Source organism: Drosophila suzukii, chromosome 3 (genome assembly GCF_043229965.1).
Source record: "Drosophila suzukii chromosome 3, CBGP_Dsuzu_IsoJpt1.0, whole genome shotgun sequence".
NCBI lineage: Eukaryota > Metazoa > Arthropoda > Insecta > Diptera > Drosophilidae > Drosophila > Drosophila suzukii.
This window is the reverse complement of record NC_092082.1, coordinates 57371230-57395419: the sequence shown is the minus strand read 5'-3', so window position 1 is coordinate 57395419 and position 24190 is coordinate 57371230. Positions and strand designations below refer to the sequence as shown.

Genomic DNA, 24190 nt, shown 5'->3' with positions numbered 1-24190 from the left:
GAATCCTAGAGAGCCCTAAGGGCATTCCCCCCCCGGCGAAGTAATACCTAACGGCAGTACCGCCGGGGAAGCGGGGAGGGGGTGGAGTTTTTACTGGGTTAGAGTCCCAGACTTCGGCAAGCTAGTTCAGCTCCGAGTTGGCTTTCGATGCTTTAAACCACCACTAACACAAAAAAAAAAAAAAAAAAAACAAACAACACAGGAAGCCTCCCACTTATTGTTCGGATATACTAGATGTTGACGATGATGATGATGATCTGAAATATATATATATAACAAATAAAATAACTGATATATATATATATTTATAAGTAGTATACTTACAAAATTTGATAGGAAGTCATAATTTGTAATGCGTCATGTTCATCAACCAATTTTTGTTGTATGTACTTGAAATGTTGTTCTTTTTCACAATCTACTACATCATCAGCAGCAGCAGCATAAGTTGTACTCATCTCTTTATTCGTTTCCATTTGATTAAAGGTAATATTTAAATTTTTAATATGTTCTAATCGCATATGTATACTTTGGAGAGTTTCTTTATCCTCGGGCGACAGAATGTGTAGATAATTTTGAATAAAATCAATAATTTTTTTTGTAAATGTCATTATTTTTTTTTTTGTGTGTTGTTATTATTGAATATTCATATGCAAAACCTGTTGATAATCATTGATGTTATACGTTCCGATGTGTCTCTCTAACTGAAGGTTGGTGGGGTTGGCTTTATCGTAATAATCATCTCCCTCATCGTTGGTAAAGTTTCGTTCAAAAAAATAATTTTTCTCTATCAGGTTTCGCTCATTGGTATTGCTTACAGCATTATAGTGATGACAAAAAATTCGTAATGTTTTATTTTCGAAATCGCTATGATAATTGCATCGAATATTGACAATACTTCTCAAGTATTTTAATTTGAAATATCTACAAATTACAGCGGGTGAGTCAATTATTCCACCAATATCCTCTTCTTTTCTAATTAACTCTCGGCGGAAATTTTCAACTACCTCATCGATCGTGGGGAAAGTAAGAGGCATATGTTCGAATAGTACCAAATCTCGTTTAAATCTAATATCATTTTGATTTTTGTTGTTGTTGCTGCTGCTGCTGCTGCTGCTCTCTCGAATCACTTCCACAAATGCGGTATTGAGTTCAAAAATTAAATTTACTTTGACAGTCAATGTTTCGTTTACAACGAGATCAAAACTAGAGTATTTAATTTCCGTTTGGTAGGGAATTTTTTTGATATCATATTCGCTTTTTACTGACGCTATTCCAACGAGGATTCCAAGTACAAATAATAATATCAAAACCATAATTATTTTTATTTTGTGTATTTATTATTAATTTTTATTATGCGATTATATACTTTCCCTGTGGGTGAATGCTTAAAGACTAGTTTTACAGAATTGTGATTAAAGTAAAAAAATGCATGAATGCATGTATAATATATAGGTATAAAGAATATAAATTTTTTTTTTGACGTCTCTCTCTCTCGGGCTCTGGCTTTGGCTCTCTCTCTACTGATTATTGAGTATTAGCTGCATTTGTTTTGGGCTGATAGCTTAGTAACAACAACAACAACACTAGTAAGTAAATGCATGAATAAAGTATGTGTATATAAATATATATAGGTATAAGTATAAAAAAAGATTAAAAAAGTTTTTTTTGTCTGCTCTCTTTCTCTCGGGGCTCCGGCTCTCCACTGATTATCGTTTATTGGCTGCGTCTGTTTGTTTGTGTGTTGTAATCGACTTCTAGCGCGTGCCCCTCTCTCTCTCTCTCTCTCTCTCTCTCTCTCTCTCTCTCAAGTGATTGTCATCGTCTCAGTTTGTATATAGTTGTTGATGTCTTCGTTGAGGATAATGTTCTTCAGGGTGTTGGGGTTTTTTTCGACAAATGTTTGTTCTACCTCACCGTTTGCTAATAAACGTTCAATAATGATTGTCTCAATATATTGATTGCATTTTATATTTAGTGTTCTCTTCTCATAATTGCTTTTATACAAACAACGAATTGATATAGCCGACTCTTTATATTGGAGATTAAAGTGCCTATAGAATGGTACTGTTGCATTCAGTATTCCTCCAATATTTTTCTCCTTTTCTATTAGGTTTGCTTGAAACAATTCGATTACTTGATCAACCGTAACTTTAATATTATCCTCGGCATTGTCCTCATCGTTAGCTGTTGATGTTGGTGGTGCTGCTGCTGGTGGTGTTGGTGTTGACGATTCAGTTATCAATTCCACCCACTCACTGGGTTTTATTGTTGTGGTTGGTGGTGGTGGTGGTGGTGGTGGTGGTGGTGGTGGTGTTGATGATGGTTGTCTCATAAATTCTAATGAGAGGTTTACTTTTAACACCTCGTTGTTCGATAATGTTATATTAAATTCTACACTTTTTGTATTTGTATTGATACTATTGGTGATATTCAGAATAGAAGCAAATTCAGGATTCGGAATAGGATTACAGTTTCCCTCCCCGAAATTGCAACCGAATAGTAAAATAATTACAATGATTATTATTCGCAACATTTTTATTTTTATTTTTTATATTTTTTTTATTTGGTTTTTATTCTCGTTTTGATTGTAGTTTCTAGCTTGCAGTTCGACTTGCTACTAATGCTTGCTTGCTTGCTTGCTTGCATTCTCACAGAGAACGCAATAGAAAAAATATTCACATATACGTACATTGTATATATATATATTTATAATATTTTTCTAACCTCGTTTGATAGCGGTGTATATTCGAATAATTTATCATGAATTATGAGACAGTATGCAGATGTTTTTGAAGGGATATTACTTTGTGTTTTAATCTCAATTCGTATATCAATGGGTCCACTTTTTACTGCTTCATTTTGATGCGTTACATCTAAGACAATAATGGGAGCCTTATTTTTATAAGTCTCTAGCGATAATAACGGTTGTGACTCACAGCCGTAGTAACTTTTTTGAAAATTGATATACATATCGTATAATAGTGCATATCTATTATAAGAAAAATTTTGATTTAATCCGTCATACGGATATACTTCAGAATTGAGATATACTTTCACATCGACTAAATCACAATGAACATACTTCTTATTGTTTTTAAATGCGATAATAACATAGCGAGGGCGTTCAGTTTCAGCAGCTAATTTAACACTCCAAATAAATGTAGTTGTCTGTGGAACTACTGGGTTATAGTATATATCCCAACTCCTGAAGGGAATCAATAATGGCGTTTGTTTGTTTATCACATTAAACATGTACAATTTATAAGCATCAGACAATTGTACATGGGGCATTTTCCAAACAATGCTCGAAATCGTCATTTTCAATTGACTCATTGTTAAAGCTACAGCAGTGCTCTTATAAACATCATCGTTATCTTTTCCTCTTAATAGAACTAGCTCGTGTTTCCCATTCAGCAGTATTTTATTGTAGTCTTCAGCAAATCCAAGTAACAGATTCAACGGCACGCAAAAATTAAAGTTTCCTCTTTCAAGTTTTAAATTGTCTGTGATGGACCATCCACAATTTTCGAGCAAGTGTTCTTGATTTCGTTTAATTGATAAATAATTTTTTAAATCGCTTGTTACACCCAAATGTCGTGTTCGATCAATTTCAATACCATTCAATTCATATCGTATTTCACTAAATAGATACGCCATGCAATTATTCAATAAAGCTATTGTGGTTTCGATTTGATCATCAACTTTTGTGATATGCCCTTGAATGTGAAGAAAACTTTCGCTCGGCAACACATACAAATCTTGATTTTGTATGGCAATCCGAATTTCGTCATTGTTCTCATACGATCGCAAATAGGGTGAATAACTATGATAATCTTTCTTTATTATTGAATTATCAATAGTCGGTTTCTCGAGCACGTTAATTATATGTGACATTTTTTTTTTTTTTTAATTTGAATCCTAAACTCAATAAAAATTTTTTATTGCACTCCGTTAATGGGATTTGTTTTTGTTGTCGTCGCCGTCGTTGTTGTTGTCGATTAGCTAATCTGGTCAGCGTTGGTGAAGCGAGTGAGGGAGAATTGAGTGATAATGCCTTTTTATAGACGTTGTTGTTGTTGTATATAATCATTTTTTTTTATATTGGTTTTAAATGTAATCTTATTGTAATTCTTTCACCGCGAAAATTAATCAGATTACCGTCTTGATCACAGATTTTTAAAGTTATCGAATGTATTTCTTTTGTGTTTACTGGTAGATATATAACATTTTGTGGTACCTCAGTTATTTTATATCCAGGACTAACGACAAGCGCAAACTGATGTAGTGTGTGTGTTGTTTCGTTGTTTATATATGTACCATTTATAATATTGCATTGTACACAAATGGTATTAATTTTTGTGATATCAATTGCCTTATCAGAAGTATGTAATATATTAGGGCTTAATACATTCGAAGTGAATCCCAATAAAGAGCCGATTGACTTTTCCTTATTGAAATATATTTCATCAGTTGCAGAGAAAATTTCTGATTGCAAAGTGTTATAGTTTGGAACTAGATAGAATTTGGGACTTCCGTCGCTCTCATTCTGTGTTAACTTTCTATATTTTCGTGTCAATAGATCGTTAATATCGCTGATTTCATAGGAACCTACGGGGATTTTTATCAAATGTTTACCAATATGAAATAAATTATTGTCTACGTCAACGTTTGGAATCGAATTATAAGTGTCCAGACTGATTAACGCACACTGATAGTTCTGTTCAAGTTCAATTGGAGGAAAATAATCTGCAACAAGTACTGACGTATTGCCTGTTAGTGTTAATGTTATCGACATCTTAACGGTTCGGGAGGGAATGAAATGTTTATAGGCTTTACACATACACATATATAGTATGCTGCGTGTGTGTGTGCGTGTGTGTGTGTGTGTGTGTGTTTACAAATCAATCCAGGAATTATGCTCTGATGAGAATCCTAACCATTTAACGAATGCTCTACCATTTCGACGTCTAATAACCTTCTCCACTAGATATGTATCGGGAAATTTAGTTTTCATCAGCTCATATTCGTAAAATCCTCCCTTAATATCATTTCCCTGATAATCTTTCAATATATACGTAATGGGATTGGTATTTTGTATCCGTTTGATTTGGAATATCTCAGTTGTCCAGTTTGGAGTATAACCTTTTTCGAACACATGTTTATATTTACTTATTCGCACATAATCGTCAACTTTGAATTTTGGTTTATGAGTGATTTTCAGATGATTGTAAACGGTTTGGAGGAGTAATTCTTCATTTAGAAAACTTACATCGTTTGGCGCCATCAGAATTGTTTTATGGTATGTGTTATTATATTTAGCAATCAATGCCTTATAGATATTAATCCATTTGTAGCTACCTTGATAGCTGAACTCTTTCCACATCATATTTTTGATGGTTCTATTAAATCGTTCAACGATGCTGGCTTTTAAAATACTATACGTTGAATAATGATTAATATGATTTAATTTCATCAGATTTTGAAATGTCTTATTGAAAAATTCTTTACCATCATCTGTTTGTAAGTTTTTCGGTTTTCTTCGTGCATCATCGAAAATGCTTTTCATACTCTTTGTGACGCTGTCTCCTGTTTTGTTTTTAATAGCAACAGCCCATGCTTGCTTCGAAAACGTGTCAATAACAGTTAAAAGATAACGATATCCCTTATTATATAACTGATAGGGTATCATTTCAACTAAATCGGCTTGCCATAAATCATCTATCCCCTTCATTATCACACGTCGTCTGATAAAATTTTTTCGTCCTTGTCTATGCAACTCTTCGGTGAGTTGTCTTTTATCCGCATTCAAGTTATTGTTGTTGTTGTTGTCACTCATTTTGTTTTATTTTATTGTCAATATATTTAACAACAATGGGGAACTGTACTTTAATTTTTTTCACCTCATCCGTAGGTAGCTGTGTAGAGAGTAATTTAAAGAGAACGTCCTCAAGTCGTTGAATATTTTCTTCTAATCGCTCTATATACTTAGTATAAATATCTTGAGAGTAGTCCTCTAGAGCTAATTTTATAAGATTCGCACTTTCACTGACCTCTGATTGAAGGTTTGTTTCCAATGTAATTATTTTGCTTTTTAAAATATTTATGCTCTGTCTCAAGCTGTTTAAATCAATATCCGTTTTCTCTTGTCGATTTAAAATATATTTTTTTAGACTTGCTCCTCCTCCTCCTCCTCCTCCTACTCCTCCGGACGACAAGCTTTCACCAAATTTATTAATCTGATTCATTTTATTATATTTGCCTCTCTAAGCTCTTCAATAATGGATATAATTTCGTTTTTGTGATTGGTATTTCCAGCACTCTCGGATGCTAATAGTAATCGTAATCTCTCGATTAATTCATTCGGATCATCCCAATACTTGTATCCTCTATCCTCCTTGGAGTAAGATTTTGTTGATGCTGCTGCTGCTGCTGCTGTTTGTGTTGTAAGCAAACCTTTACCAATAAGTTGTGTTTTCGGTTTGAATAGATTTTTTATAATATGCTGATACTTAAAGGATTTAGACCCCTTAACTTGTGAACTATTCTGATATTTTCGTTTGTGTGCGTTTGTTCTTAAGAGAATATCTCGATAATTTTTCAAGTCCAGATTTGAATAATGCGCGGGCTTCGTGTGAAATAACAATTGAAATAGACCAGGAGTCAATTTCCATTTTTCCTTATCAATAATAATTGTGTTATTATTATTATATTTCAATTTACTATTGGCAAAATACCATTCACCATTTTCTTTTATATTCAGACCATACAACATGTCCAATTGTTTTTGACTTTTTAAGAGCTGAATATTATGCAAAAACGGTGATTTCTTGATCGAAACTTTTCTCTTGATTGCAATTTGTTTTTCCTTTTTGATCACATTGTTGTTGTTTTGTTGCTGTTGTTGTTGTTGTTGTTGTTGTTGTTGTGGCTGTTGTTTTGTCTTGTTATATCTTGGATATCTGGGTCCATTTATCAAAAAACTTTTCTCAAGCATAGAATCTCTTTTTTCGATTAATTTTAATCTTTTATTAGAGGAAGAAGAAGAAGACTGAGGCAGAGGTAAATTTTCTGTATGAGCACTTCGTTTTTTTTGTGTGTGTGTGTATGATCTCGGTATAAAATTTATAATGTTCGATGACGATGTCTGTGCTGTTTTTTTAAATCTATTAAATTTGGGACCATTGACCTTACGACTTTTTTCAAGCATAGAATCTCTTTGTAGCAGATTAAAAGGTAATTTGTATCTCTTGTTATTAGGCTGGACTGCTGCTAAAGATAAATTCTCAATGTTAGCATTACGTTTGAGATTTTTAAAAAGACTTAATTTTAAATCATAATCATCATCATCATCATCAACAGCAGCAGCAGCAGCAGCAGGGAGAGCTGGGGGGGCAGGGGGAGCAGGAGGGAGAGGGAGAGGGAGAGCAGCAGATGTACTACTACTAACTACTGCATTGTGGTCATCATCATCGTTCCCCCGTTTTAGTGTGTGTGCAGGACTGTTTTTTTCTAATAAATTAGAGTATTTTGCTCTTTGACTATCCAAAAATGAAGTATAGTCTGATAGGATTTCGTTGGAAGTATCTATCAAGTCGGGTGGGTTGTTGTTGTTGTTGTTGTTGTTATTGTTGGTTATTGGAAAACTCGTTATTTGCGGACGATTAAATTCCATATCAAACACATTAGCATCATCATCATTAGCAGCAGCAGCAGCAGCAGCAGCAGCATCCTCATGCTGGATGTTTCTTCGTTGATAAGGTCTTCTTTTCCTTCTGTTTGCATTATAGGATTTAAATTTTCTCACTTTTATCTCCAAATCGTTGTTTGTGTTGTCGGTGTTATCTAGTCTTCTTCGCATAACCCTCTTTGGAGAGTATCGTCTTTTGTGTTTAAGCATTTCAACATGTTGTTGTTGTTTTTGTTGTTGTTGCTGCTGCTGCTGTTGTTCTCCTTCTTGAAGACCTCGATGCTGATGATCATCATATTTTATCAGTTCACGCTTATTATTGTTGTTGTTGTTGTTGTTGTTGTTGTTGTTGTTGTTGTTGTTGTTGTTGTTGTTGTATTTGTTTGCCTTCTTGTTCTTTTTTAGAAAATTTTCCGCAATCACATTCAAAGGTTTTGTAATTGGTTTAAAGGTATTTTCCAGCATATTAATTCGATCCATTTCATTCGACTTCATGCTCTTCAATTTCTGTGTCAACAACAATCTGGTTTGAATCAGATCATCCAACACTTTAGTCTTATTTTTTCATTTGACCATTGCTGCTGTGGTTGTTGTTGTTGTTTGTTTAAAAACCATTTATTTACTAGTAAAATATATGATATATATATGTATATATATATATATATATATATAGCTGATCCAAAAGCTGATCCAAAGCTGATCCGAAGCTGATTCAGAGCTGATTCAAAGCTGATGCCGAGCTGATCCAGAGCTGATCGAGAGATGATGATGATTAAAGATGTATAAAACTATCGAATCCTTTTCTATATCGTCCTTTATCAATATCATTATCTTTACTTATGAGAACGAATTCATATTTTTGCTTCCAGCATTCCTCACAAATTTTTATAAATTGCTTAAAAGTCATATCGCCTATAACATGATCATTGTAAATATGTTTAATATTCATTTCATCTTGTTTAAAAATTATAATCAAATTAGCGTTGTCACGTATTAAATGTTTTGGTATTTTTGTATAAGTTTGACATAGATAGAAGGAGTCTATGTGTTTGTGGCGACCCATACAGAAATAATCTCTTATTGCAGTTTGCTTATCACAGATTACGTCATCAAATATCATTATTGAGTGTGGTCTAGCCCTTTCTGGACTGACGACTTTTTCCTTGTCTGAAAACGTGAACATGTGTATCCCCTTAATTGGTTTAATCAATTTCATTAAATATTGATACTTTGGCTGATACAACGATTTTGAATAAATGTATATATTTTGAAATTTAAGTCCATTGGGACTTTCGATCAAACTTATCATTACGTTTGTCTTTCCACAATTAGGTGGCCCCACAATTAGAGCACGTATCGAATTCGGTAACAATGGGCTATGTGTAATTTTTCCACTCCTATCCCCCTCACCACAAATTTGATCGACATTTCGAACTTTAATTTGTCTGGTTTGTTTTATAAATCTCATTTTGTTGTTGTTGTTGTTGTTTTATTGAACAAATTTTTACAACTACTAATGAAAATACTATAAATATTTGAGTATATATTTCGTTTTTGTTTAATGTACGATTGTCATTGAAACAGAATAGTCATAAACAAAAAACAAAAACAAGGAAATGCAATAATGCGTATAAATTATAAACATAAATTAAATTCATATCAGTATCGATTTGGTAGTGGACTCGTTAACAACTTGATTAACAAACTACCAATTGAACTTCATTTGCCAGGATATCAATTTTGTGGACCAGGCACAAAACTTGCAGAGCGTTTGAAACGTGGAGACAAAGGGATTAATCCGCTAGATGCAGCGTGTCGAGAACACGATATTGCATATTCACAATTCAAAGACCTGAAAAATCGTCATCAAGCCGATGATATTTTAGGTGATAGAGCGTGGGAACGTTTTAAAGCAAAAGATAGCGGTCTAAAAGAACGTTCTGCTGCTTGGTTTGTGACTAACGCTATGAAAACAAAAGTTAAATTCGGTCTAGGTATGTCTAAAAACAAATCTAATCGACGTCAACGTAAGAGGAAACCAGCTAGTAATAAAAAAAAACAACGTCGACGTCATCGACAAACAAGAAAAAAATCATTCGCAAGCATTGTGAGTCAAACGAAGCGAATTTTGAAACGAAGAAATCCTACGAGTATCGATGAAGCAATTCAGATATCTCAACAATCAATCCCACCTAGTTTTCATCGAAGACAACGAGGACAACGAGGACGAAGACGAGGTCTAGCGAATAATATCTCCAATATTCCGAGGGTGATACCATTACCAAAAATTGGAGGATTCCTACCGTTGATACCAATATTGACTGCACTTGGTGCAGTTGGTGGTCTTGCTAGTGGTGGATCTGCTGTTGCTAAAGCAATAAACGCTGTCAAAAATGGTAAAGAACAATTAGCCGAAGCGACACGTCATAACCGCTATATGGAATCAATTGCGATGGGAAAAGGACTTTTCTTGAAACCTTATAAGAAAGGATATGGACTATTTTATAAGCCATATTCAGCAAAAAACTAATAAATATGCTACCCAAACAAGCACTTACCGATATTGATTTAATTGATTTTGGTAAACAGCATTTTAGACACTTTCGTGGTGTTTTTATGCGTGATCGTCTCCCCAAGAAACCATGGACCAACGAATGTGGGATAATTAATTTAGATAACGAAAGCGGTAGTGGTACGCATTGGGTAGCATATTTCAAGAATAGAAATTATAAAGAATACTATGATAGTTTTGGTGATTTGCAACCGCCCATTGAAATTGTGAAATATTTAAAACCACCCATTAAATATAACTATAGAAATGAACAAAAATTCAATACATATAACTGTGGTCATTTATGTTTAAAATTTTTATTTCGAAAAAATAAAATGTAATATATTTGTATAAAGCAAAAAAGACAATTTTTTTTATTTTTAGCTTAACTTAGTAGGGTATATCTTTGTGACCCCATGCAAGTGTGTCTATATTATTCTCTTTTATATAGCGCTTATCATCTAAATAGTTTAGGGTGACTTTTGTATACTCTTGCGTATAAATTTGATGTAATTTCGATTTAAATAAGTACATTGTTCCAACTTGCTTATTTTTTTTATACAAGCAATCTCGAAAATCGTTAATAGTTAATTTTGAGGTCACACTCGCCTTTACTCCTTTAATTTTTTTGATCTCCGTTGTTTCAGCATTATTTATATTAGAGACTTGTATTGAATACATTTTAGCTCTGAGTCCAATAAATTCTTTTATTATATCCCCCCTGCACTCATCTTTCATCATACCTAATTTTTTTTTGTTTATCAATGGTAATTTAAAAACATTATCCTTATCATATTCTGAAGTATCGAAATGCTGATCAATTTCAAAACGAATGTCATCATAAAAATCTATAGTCTTAATATCATAGATAAAAGAATCAGTATCCATATACATTAAATTTATATTTTCTTGATATTTCGGCTTCATATAGTCATAGTGAAAATTGTACATTTTAAATTTTGATAATTCTAGAACGGTGAAGCCAATGTAGACAGGCTTATCATAGACAACATGCACTTTTTTCATTTGAATTGCAAAGAAATCATCCGCCAATTGCAATATATTCTTAAAATTAAATTTTGAGATAAGTGCTCTAGCTCCCAATTTTTTACCATCACTCTCCCACCTGGACACTAATCTAATTGATTTTCTCTTGTCGACATTCTCCATTGTCTTCCCATAGACTGCATTGTTTAGCAGTTTGAAAAAATTCTTTTCAAAATCATTAACAGCCAATGTTCTGTGATAATTGTTACAATCAATATATTTTTTAAGCCAATCAGATTGTTCAAATTGTAATATTCGATGAATTTTCTTTAAAATCAGTCCATGTCGAAGACATTGCTGCAAATTTCTATAGTGAATTATATAATTATATTTGTTTGTCAAGTCTGCAATCAATTTTGATTGTTGCATATTGTCATTTTTTTTGTTCTGCGAACAAAATGGTAAATCATTGTGCTGGCTGTGTAAGTTTTCAGTGTATTCCAAATCGACCTCTAAAATATAACCAATTGGTTGATCATCTACGCACGTGTTTAAATCAAAATTTTCAAAAATTCCCTCTTCTGTTTCTTCTAGCCATTTAAAATTTTTATACGGAATAGCTTGTGACATAGCATACCCATATAAATTATTAACATCTAAGTATACAATATAATTTGATTCTTTCTCACAGTCGTAATCGTTATTTAGATATTTGTTATTTGCAATAGAATGACGTTTACTACATTGAACAAGACCACCTCTAATACCTTTCATTATAAAATTATACATATCAATATCTGTGAGTAGTTCTAATTCAATTTTAGTTGTCTTCAACATAGCATCCCACGATAGACCAGGAGTTGTATAATATTGACAAGGATCTAAATTATAGATTTTTTTACATACTGTTCTAAAATTCTCAAAAACATCACATAGCAACAGCACATCTACCTTCAAATATAATAATAAATAATCTAATAAATTTGTGCACTCGAAGGCATTCCAAACGTTTTGAGCGTGCTGATAACTCTCTTCAGAACAGTGTCTATCAGTTAATTGGTTATAAAAATTTTCGCGCAACGGTAATTGTGTATCTGACAAGCGTTCAACTGAATTTAAATAGCTATACGGAAATATGCCTTTACGTTTAACCATTTGAAATTTGTTCGGGTCCGTGAAAAATGACTTTATTGTGGTTAGATTTTCTTCTTTTAAATAACTGGCTAAGCTGTCTAAACTGGAAGGCATAAATCTAAATGAATCTAAAAATCGAAGTTCTAACGTTTCATTGGGATTTATATAAATTTTCTTTGAGATCGAAATATAAAACTCTTTGTTTAGCGGAATTATAGAAATATCACCAGGAATTTTAATTAATTCTTTTACAAATAAATGAGCATCGTATGCCGAGAGATTATGGAAAAATATTGGGAAAAATTTTGCTAATTTATAGTTTAAATTGCAATTATTATGTGCTACACCTCTATATTTGCCTGTTAAGTGACAATGGTCTAGAACTCTTTTAGATTGTTCAGTTAATATATTACCGCATATACTACAATTTTGTTCTAAGTCAATTATTTTTTGTTGCTCCATTGATAGCGGATATAAGGGTATCGTTACATTTAAGTGATTTTGATATAACACTAAACAATCATTATATATGCTCTCAACAAAATGTGTTGCACAATCTTCACCATAATATATTCGATATATATCCAAACTATTGTCAAATGAACACTTTATATAATAACTATATGCATACGGTATGTGCTTTTGAATCAAATTTATGTTATCCGAAGTTTTCAGATTCATCCCTTCTAAAATACACTCAAAATCAGCATATGCTACAAAAGGAACATCTAATTGATTTTTTAAATTTTTAAATCTTAAAGTCGCCGTTTCATTTGTAGGCATCTCAGTTATAATTCTATTACACTCCATAATATGTCGTTCCAGTTTGTCGCTATCGTAGAAATGTAGAAAACAGCCATTGCATAGATGAATCTTCCTCGTACTTTTCGTTATTTGTTTGCGAAGTAATCTAATGGAGAATCAAAGAAATAAATATAATTTTTTTATTTTTTAATTTTCTAATTTAATACTTACTTGGAAATATTTTTAATCCAAGCATAGTGATATTTGTCATCCTTCTCGAGAAGTAGTAGATATAAAGTGTGTAAAACGTTGTCAGTTTTATTATTAGTTAAATAATATGGACCGATAATTGTCTTTTCATCGCTGTCTACACCCAACACAGTTATACTAATTTCAGGATTATTTTCTTCAAATATTTTTATGCTGTCGACCGGTGTGGGGAATTTTAATCCACTAAAATTTAATGATTTATTATTTATATTTATTATATCCGATCCAATGTTGTAAATGCCTTTACGTTTATATTGATTGGGTAGATTCTTATTACAAGGTAATTTCACAAAAGCCGATATTAATGCCCATTTAAAACAATATTCGTCTCTATTTTGCACGTTGATGCAGGCTTTTCTGTTTACTATTTCTCTTGGTAAACCAATGAAATTCGAGCCCTTTATTAGCTGATATTTATTTATATTAACTTCTAAATGAACTATTTCAATTAGGGACCAACCACTGTCTCGTTCTTGAAACTCGCTCATCTCACTTTTTATATAGTCATTTAAATTTTTGATTATTTCATTTAGATTTTCAGTCTGACTCATTGTTTGATTTAAGACTTGCATTTTTGTTTGAAATGACTTTAGATTGATTTCACAATGATCTTCACTCTCTTTAATCAAAACATAATTACAGAATTGTTCAAAATTAAATTTGATATTGACGTGTTTTTTTTGAGCTTCTTGGAGTAGAGTGATCACTTGTTCTTTGATTGATTGTTGAAATAAATTGATATCCAAGCATTCTTTATTTGGATTTGTGATTATATAAGTTTCAATACGATTCCGAAATGCACTTCTTATACACCGCAAGTTATCACTTATTTGCGCACCAGATAATTGTTTATGCAAGTTGGTGCGTAAGTGATGCGACCAACTAATTTTAGCAACATTTAGATTACAGTCATCACAATATCGTATTTCACTAGCGACAGGATTTGTGTTACTAGGCCCAGGATTGTTATTGTTATGTAAAGCATCACCCATTTTTGTTTTTGTTTTGTTTTGTTTTAAATATTTATAAAAAAAGTTTATTTTATTTTTTTCTTATTCGTTACAAAAATTTAAAATATAATTATCTCCTTCTGATTTAAGTTTGACTAGCTTGTAGCCCCCCGTCGCCATGTGCTCCACAGCTTGCGATGACAGAGTACTAAAGCGTTCTGGTAAGAACACCACAAAATCTTCAAATGTGAGCATAATTTTAGCGCCGAAGCGTGTCTGCTTCACTTCAGCGTTCTTTATCACAATCGGTGTGTCAAACGGGAGAGCCTTAACACTCTTTATTGGGGGCAGAGAGACGGCCCCAAGCTCGTTAAACTGTTCTCCAAAGTCAGACATATTTGCTGCTGCTGCTGCTGCTGCTGCTTATAATGCTGATGATGAAGGACTCTTCAAATAGTGTAAGTGAGTTCTTGCTCTGAATTTGACTTCTGCTTTCTGAATTACCCCAGTACTATACATCTCATATTTATACCAGTTTGCGAGACGAAAAAAATCTGAAAAGAAAGAGAGATAAAATACTTATGTAGTACATTTCAATAAAATAAATACATGTGGAAAGCGATAACAACAATATATATATATACACACAACAATGTTTCACGATAACAATATATACATACATAACTTTTAAAACGAGAGTGAGAGAACAAGTGGGAGGGCGGAGTGGACGCTATCGCAAACGAGAGTGAGAGTCCGAGGACAAGCGGGAGGGAAAGTGGGAGGGGGAGGGGGAGGGGGAGGGGGAGGGGGAGGGGGAGGGGGAGGGGGAGGGGGAGGGGGAGGGTGAGTGGGAGGGGGAGGGGGAGGGGGAGGGGGAGGGGGAGGGGGAGGGGGAGGGGGAGGGGGAGTGGGAGGGGAAGTGGGAGGGGAAGTGGGAGGGGGAGTGAGCGCAACCCCCCAGAGGGTCAAGCACCAGGACAAGCGGGAGGACAAGCGGGAGGACAAGCGGGAGGACAAGCGGGAGGGGAACTGGGAGGGGGAGTGGGAGGGGGATTGAGCGCGGCCCTAGCAACTTCCACAACAACAACTTACGCAAGCGATAAGCGCCCCCGCACCAGCGAAACAGTGAGTCAGAACATACAATACAAATTTATCCAGAGCATACAAATACACCACCGTTTTATCCAGAACATACAAATACACCCTACTCTGGAACTTTCGCGTTTCATTGTAAAATTAAATTATACTGACCAAGGCAATTTGATTTATAAGCTTAAGCTTTTAAACCCTTTCAGAGGATATAATGATTTCAATCAAAAGTTTGCATCGCAATGAAGGAGAAGTTTGCGACGACATAAAGTATATATATTATTGATTAGAATCACTTTACGAGTCGAACTAGCCACGTCCATCTGTCCGTTTCTACGCAATCTTATCTCTCAGTTTAAAAGCTATCGGCATGAAACTTTACCAAAAGTCTTATTTATATTACAGGTAGAATATAAGTCGGAACAAGCCGGATCGGACAACTTTCTTGTTTAAGGATGCATTCAATATAGGCCTACTTCACATTGTTTTCATTATAATTCTATTTGATTATTGGAGACGGGTGTGAGGGAAACCCGTAAAACTATTTGTTAAACCTGTAAATTTCTTTAAACATGGGAATCCAATTTAACTTTGAAAATAATGAAATTAGTTTGTAATTAGAAATAAGTTTTGCGCCTTGAAGAAAATGTGTTAAATCTATTTTTTTATTTTATTATAAAGATTTTGTATTTAAAATGGATATATACACACAAACGCACGAATATCTTGTTGTCAGTATTCGAATTTTCGTTAGTCTTCCATCTGGACTAGATTTATTCGCAAATTTTAGTTTAATTCAAAGTTCAATCAAACTTTTAAAATTTTCCGATAAATACATGTACTGAAATAAAAAATCAACCGTTATCAATATTGTAAAATGGTTAAACAAAGAAATACCCTTCCATATTAAAAAAAGGATTTTATTAAATTTGTTAAAGGACAGCAGTGGGTATTAAAAAGAAGTTGTACTTAAACGAATCTCATTTACCCCGTCAGCTACAAATGCATATGTATATACTCACACACATACGCACACCTTGTTTTAAGTATTTCTGCTTTTATTAGAATTCTACTTGGATGTTGTGCAGTTAAATGACTTTAAATTTTCTGATAAAAAGAAAGCAAATACTATCAGTATTGTAAAATTCTTAAATAAAGTGTTCGGGCGGGGTGGCTTGATCGTCGGAAATAGTTGAGGCCCCAAGATCGAATGGTACCCAAAACACACGGGAGTACTTTGGGGTTTTTACGCGACGTGCGTAGATGTTTATTGGATCACTTTGAAACAAGATCTGCTTAAGCCTAACTTAACTTAAGCGCTCCAGAGCAGAGCGGAGACTTAGGGGAGAGATGGAGAGGGAGAGCGGACGGCAGTGCGAGCGCGCGAGATGTAGAAATCGCCCTTTTGGCGTGAACATTCTCCCCCCCCCCTTGCGAGGACACCCGTAGCAAGAACCTCAGGATAGTAGGCTCAAGAATATGTTGGAAGTATAGATCGGTCGTCCGTATGTAGGAGAGTGTGGTGGGCCTTTCCACACTTGTGGCAGTGATGACCACTGCGGCAGGAGTCCTTCGAATGATTGTGAGCCAAGCAATTGGAGCAGTACTTCTGGATATGTACTAAGCCGATTCTGGGGGCTTAGGCGTAGAAAGTGGCACTTCCGTAGAGGATGGATCTTTTGGCAGACTCGGCATTGGTAGGATTTAATACCTCGAGTACGTCTGCCGTCCAAGGAGGGGAATGGAACCCAATATTTGGATGGAGTATTCTTAGGAGGACCTTTTTGTACGGAAACTTGCGCTGTATAGGAAGAAATTATGTGTGGAACTGAGGCGGATAATGGCCTTGGAGGGTCGGATGGAATCGGCGGAGTGGTACCGCTGTTTCGATGCAGCAATGTGTAATGCCGATCTTGGCAAGTTAGACAGTTGTGAGCGCTTGTGCAATCCCGGAATTGATGGCTGCTTGCAAAGCAAATGGAGCACAAATGCGTCCTTTGAATATAGGCTAGGCGATCGTCTACCGTCATTTGTAGGAAGCGTGGACATATACGCACGGGGTGGTTCTTCTTCGAACACAGACCGCAGCCTTTGGACATCGGAAGAAGGTGACCTTAAAGTGGCCACGACCCGTTTAGTGGTCAAAATTGTTGAGTTCTTACGAAATAACATTTCACATTTTCAAAATTTGCCGAATTGAGCTCACAATATACTTAATGTAGCCTATTAATATATTCACCAAAATTAAAAGCTTGACCTATAGTTGTAAGCTAAATCATATATTACCTCAATTGGTTAAGAGCAACTCGATATATAATTTAAAACACTGAGATACCAAAACATTTTGTATGATTTAGAGGTCCAACTCTAACAGGAGCTACCATCATCCCTCTTGGGGCACTTTGGATGTAAACTAGTATTATCCGATCGTTCCTATGGCAGCTAAATAATAAAGTCGTACGATTTTTTAAAATTAAGTTCAAAATTCTGAAGTATCAAAAGAATAATATTCTTAAAAGTATATGTTAAAATGTCAAAAAAAAACCATAGCTACACTTTTTTGAAAATTATTTTTTTAATCATTCCTGTAGGAGCTATTATATAATGTAATCTGATCCGGCTCGTTCTGACTTACAGACTACCTGCAATAGAAAAAAGACTTTTGGGAAGGTTTCATCGCGATAGCTTGAAAACTGAGAGACTAGTTTGCGTAAAACTACGGACACACGCACGGACAGGAGGACGAACCAACGAACGAATATAAATATACTTCTCCATCACTGCGTTGCAATCTTCTGACTGAAATCGTTCAAATTTGTATACCCCTTACTCGTAGAGTAAAAGGGTATACTAGATTCGTCGGAAAGTATGTAGCAGACAGAAAGAAGCGTTTCCGACCCCATAAAGTATATATATTCTGGATCAGGATTACTAGCCGAGTCGATCTAGCCATGTCCGTTTGTCCGTCCGTCCGGATGAACTCTGAAATCTCGGAAATTATAAGAGCTAGGCTATTGAGATTTGGCGTGCAGATTCCTGAGCTTCTTACGCAGTGCAAGTTTGTTTTTAGCAGCGTGCTACGCCCACTCTAACGCCCACAAGCCGCCAAAACTGTGACGCCCATAATTTTCATGCTAGATAAAAAAGTTTAACTGAAATGTATTGGTCTCGTCAAATATAATTTGCAACGCCCACTCTAACGCCCATAACGTTTAAATCTGTCTACCGCCGCTAGGTGGAGCATTTAAATCTCGCTTTGCTGCTTGCATATCTCCATTTCTTTTTGGTCCCATTAGCTGAGTAACGGTTATCTGATAGTCGAGGTACTCGACTATAGCGTTCTTCCTTACTTTTAATTAATTGTATTGCTATGTTATTATCTATACAATTTTAGTTCAATTTAATTTTTTCTTTATATCCTTTTAGTTAAGATTTAAATCAAATAAAATGGGAGAATATCATAGAAGTAAATCATACTTGCATGATGGAAGTTCGGACTCTGATAACAAAGATCTGGATACACACCCCGTAATTAAACTTACTGCAGAACTAATTGTTTTACTCACATTCAGATTAAATCGACTCTCAAGAAACTACCGGTTTGTACATAAGGTGCTTTCCGCTGAAAAAAAAACATTACAGGAAATAAGTACTATGAATCGTCTTGGATTGTCAAATACTGCAGCAATGTTTAAATTTTTAAATCAGTCTTTAAGTAAGTAAGTATATATAAAAAATGTCTTCAAAACTTTAAAGTTCTAATGTAAAATAAAAAAATAAGCAAACCGACAAGAGAATCAGGTGCAAGTTTAGTCACACAAGATGATGATTTTACTTCTCTTGACCATAACGACTTTGTACAAATGATGATTGCTTTATGGTATTCATTTATTGCTAACACAGAGACAATATGCTATTTGGCAGTATTTCTGAATCAAGCAGCTAATTCATCTATGATTTCGTTGCCAATGCCCTTTTTAGTTCTTTGCTGGGGTGCTTTAACACTGCCTAGACCATCTAAAACTTTTTGGGTGACTTTAATTACATATTCCTTGGCAATGATATTTTTAAAGTCCATAATGCACCAGAGAATAATACTTGATCAACAGTTCGTAAACAGATCAAATACATTGAGCTTTGAACTAATTATGAAGCATGGTAAAGCTGTTTACGATCTTTTCCTGCTTGTTGTATTATTTTGGCACAGATATATGCTAAAAAAGCAAGGTATTTGGACAATTCAACGTACTAACTCAGAGCTCCTATTATTGGAAAAAAATCGTGAGTGTTTTGATACAATTTATATTTCAAATACATGTGTTTTAATTGTGAACATTTCAGAGAGCAGCCTTCGACGCAGTGATAGGAAAGAGCGACCAGAGGATATACGTGAGCTTTTAAGGTATGTAGTTCTAATAACCATTTATGTTATCTTATTATATTAGTTGAAAAGTATGTTACAGGCAAAAGAGAACGTTTCTGATCCCATTATGTATATATGTATATATAAGCAGAATTTATTTATATGAAGACATCGATAATTAAGTAAACACGTGCAAGTTATCCAACCCGTGAAACGGTTCCACTTATGGAATTTATAAACAAATTTTTGAATTCAATCTCAGCTATGTTACCCTTGCCTTCAGCGACATTGCCTTTGCCTTTGTTTAAGATTCTGTCTTTGCCTTTGCCATTCACTTCGAGGGCCGCGCTTGACCGTCCTGCTAAGATAAATAAACCAATTGTAAAGTAAACACAAGCTTCCGTTCGAAGCCCAAACTTTTCCGTTCAAAGCCCACAGTATTGCCTTCTAAGTTCAGAACATATTGCGTTCCGATTTTCAATCAAATTGCATCGGTCAGCATAATTTCATTTCACAACGAGATGCGACAGTTTCAGCATAAGCTTTTATTTTAAACAAAAATTAAAGTTCTGGAAGCTTAAGAAAAGGAAAGCTTCTGGCCGAGGTTCATTGGATAATTTAAGAATTTAATTTATTTAATTTAAGAATTAAGAGCCAGTCCTATTTTATCCGAGACCGCGATCGGTTCACAGTTTATAAAAAGTGTCTTGTATTAATTGAGTTTTAAGAATAAAGGTTTATCACCCGAGTTTTAAAAATAAAAAAATAAATTTTTTTAAATCATCTACTAACGACGAATTTAATTGGTGCCCAACGTGGGGCCGCGTTAAATAAAAAGTTCCAAAAATTATTTAATGAAAAATAAGTTAAATATAAACGGAGCTCGCGCGGCCAACAACTCAACATTTCTAGTGGAGAAATTAAAAAATCCACCAAACATCACAACAAAGTGACAGTGGTCGTTAACAATAATTAAATGGAAATTAAAAAATGAAATAATCCATTTTTTACGCCGGGGGTGGAATGGCGTGGGACGCGACGGCGGGAAAAACTGGCGGCGTCGGCGGGCTGCTTCGCTGGCTTTCGGTGGCTTGCTGCTGGTGCGTTTGCTGCTGGTGCTGCGGAAGCTGTAGGGGAGAAACCACTCGAACGCGTTGGCCCCTTGATCGGAAAAAAAATGTACGCACAAAAGTTATCTTGGTAAAAGTAGGCGGGGGTACGACCGCGGTTTATTCAGTTGAACTCCAGAAATCGAACTAACTTAGTCTAAGCTCCGCTCTGCGCTCCAAAGCGCAGCGGAGACTTCATGGAGGGAGCTAGGAACAGCGCAGGAGAGCGGTAGCGCGAGAGAGCGGGAGAGCGAGAAGCGCGGGAGAGCGGTAGAGCGGTGCAGCTGGTGCAGCTGGATAGCGGGGCCAGTCCAGATTCGCCGGACAGTGGGCCTGAACACATTTTAAGGTGAACTTTAAAAAAAAGGTGGATCAAAATCTTAAATAAAAAAATACAAGAACACAAAATAAAGCAAAACCAGAAACGCACTAAACAAAAACAGCTAAGCAAACCAGCTCTTACAACAACAACAACAAAATCACAACTCGCTGAAACAGGACAAAATTAAAGAAGGAAGGAAGGGCATTCTATTGCCAATAATTTCTACTGAATCCAGGAAGGAAGATTAACCCACAACCTCACAGAAGGAAGACCCCATCGGGACAGTCTCGTGAGAAATTAATTTTCAATAAAAAAAAAATTAAAAATTATAATCTAAGATCAGGGAATTTAAAAAAAAACAAGGAAGAACGCTATAGTCGAGTACCTCGACTATCAGATACCCGTAACTCAGCTAAATAGAGATATGCAAGTAGCAAAGCGAGATTAAAATGCGCCACCTACCGGCGGTATACAGATTTAAGCGTTATGGTCGTTAAAGTGGGCGGGGCGAATTTTTTTTTTGGACCAATCGATAGGTTTTGTCGAGACCAATACATTTCAGCTAAAATTTTTTATCTAGCATAAAAATTGTGGGCGTCACAGGTTTTCGAGGTTTGTGGGCGTTAGAGTGGGCGTGGCATATTCGTGTAACAAACTTGCGCTGCGTATAAGGCTACGGAATCTAAATCTGAAATTCCAATTCTCTATCTTTGATAGTTTCTTAGATATCCACGTTCATATTTACGATTTTTTGAAGTTTGTGGGCGGTTTATGGGCGTTAGGGTGGGCGTGGCAATTTTTTTGGGTCAATCGATAGGTATTGATGAGAACATTAAATTTCAGTTAAAATTTTTATTCTAGCATCAAAACTGTAGGAGCCACAGTTTTGGGCGGTTTGTGGGCGTTAGAGTGGGCGTGGCAGTCTACTGAAACAAACTTGCGCTGCGTAGGAAGCTCAGGAATCTGCACGCCAAATCTCAATAGCCTAGCTCCCATAGTTTCCGAGATCTCAGCGTTCATCCGGACAGACGGACAGACGGACTGACGGACAGACGGACAGACGGACATGGCTAGATCGACTCGGCTAGTGATCCTGATCAAGAATATATATACTTTATGGGGTCGGAAACGCTTCCTTCTGCCTGTTACATACTTTCCGACGAATCTAGTATACCCTTTTACTCTACGAGTAACGGGTATAATGACTCTACTAATAAACAAAACCATAATGACATACGGAAAGGACAGCGTAATTGCCAAAGAAACAAACAAAACAATAAGGAGCAATGCTTTACGAATTTTTATATCTGGGCTAAATGGATCTATCTCAGAAACTCTTTTCTCATTAAATCCACCAGATTTACCCAATGCTTTGGCAAAGGTCCAAGAATTAGAATCAAACAATTTCCGTGCTCAATTTGCAAACAGGTTTAATGGATTTAAAAATGAAAATAAATATCAGGGAAACAACTTACGATTTGATCAAAACGATAATCATAATAATAATCAAAAGCAACAAGCCGTCGAGCCAATGGATGTTGATCCATCGATTCAACTCCAGAATAAACCTAGTTACAATCGACAGCCGAATAATAATTGGCAGGCAAATAATAATCGAGGTAGATACAATAATAATTATTATCAAAATAATAATCGATCAAATTACTATCGCGCTAATCAAAATAAAGAGCAAACTCAAGCTCAGAAAAGGGGACCAGATTGAACAGTAAATCAGCCAGCTAATAAAGTAACCAGATTAAACAATATCAACGAAGATCATTTTTTAGACCAGACCCCTACCGGGGAATGCCTTATTTAAATAGGACAGACCGAAAAACCAAGAAGCAGTTAAAGATTTTAATAGATACAGGAGCCACTGCTTGTTATATAAAAAAGGGAATTTTCGAAAATAAAAATGAGTTTTCAATATACAAAAAGGTAACTACAGTTCATGGGTATTCAATTATTAGGTATTACCATATTATAAATATATTTGAAACAAGACAACTATTTTATGAAATCAAAGGATTAGAATCTGATCTGCTAATTGGATTTAATTTATTAAGAAAAATTGGAGCTATAATAAATATAGAAAAGGGAGTCTTGGAATAAAAAGGGAAAACAGAAAAGTTAAAATATTATGATAATGAGGTTAAAAATGAAATAAGTTTAATTGAAGAAAATAATATTCTTCCGTTAAAAGAATTTATTATAAAACAAGGAAGAACGCTATAGTCGAGTACCTCGACTATCAGATACCCGTTACTCAAAGGGAAATGGAGATTTGCAAGCAGCAAAGCGAGATTAAAATGCGCCACCTACCGGCGGTAGACAGATTTAAGCGTTATGGGCGTTAGAGTGGGCGTGGAAAATTTATTTTTGGATCAATCGATAGGTATTGACGACACCAATACATTTCAGTTAAAATTTCTTATCTAGCATGCAAATTGTGGGCGTCACAGGTTTTCGCGGTTTGTGGGCGTTTAAGTGGGCGTGGCAAACTTTTTTTTAGGTCAATCGATAGGTATTGTTGAGAACAATACATTTCAGTTAAAATGTTCTATCTAGCATCAAAACTGTAGGAGTTACAGTTTTGGGCGGTTTGTGGGCGTTAGAGTGGGCGTGGCAGTCTACTGAAACAAACTTGCGCTGCGTAAGAAGCTCAGGAATCTGTACGCCAAATCTCAATAGCTTAGCTCTCATAGTTTCCGAGATCTCAGCGTTCATCCGGACAGACAGACGGACAGACGGACAGACGGTCAGACGGACAGACGGACAGACGGACAGACGGACAGACGGACAGACGGACAGACGGACAGACGGACATGGCTAGATCGACTCGGCTAGTGATCCTGATCAAGAATATATATACTTTATGGGGTCGGAAACGCTTCCTTCTGCCTGTTACATACTTTCCGACGAATCTAGTATATCCTTTTACTCTACGAGTAACGGGTATAAAAATATTTTAATGAAAAAAATAG

The 24190-nt window shown here is 35.2% G+C and overlaps 2 long non-coding RNA genes across 2 annotated transcripts in view; one reads left to right on the top strand and one right to left on the bottom strand.

Moving 5' to 3' along the window:
• Positions 1-12903: 12903 nt before the first annotated feature.
• On the bottom strand, positions 12904-14939 carry LOC118879056 (uncharacterized). The gene is made up of 2 exons (XR_010655317.2): positions 13335-14939; positions 12904-13269 (listed from the first exon to the last, which is right to left on the bottom strand). It is a non-coding gene; the product is annotated as an uncharacterized lncRNA (long non-coding RNA).
• Positions 14940-18844: 3905 nt separating this feature from the next.
• The window catches only part of LOC139353030 (uncharacterized), a 224817-nt gene continuing 219471 nt past the window's right edge, over positions 18845-24190 (top strand). The window contains exons 1-3 of the long non-coding RNA XR_011604133.1: positions 18845-19131; positions 19194-19693; positions 19754-19814. This is a non-coding gene — a long non-coding RNA (uncharacterized lncRNA). The remainder of the gene's footprint in view (positions 19132-19193; positions 19694-19753; positions 19815-24190) is intronic.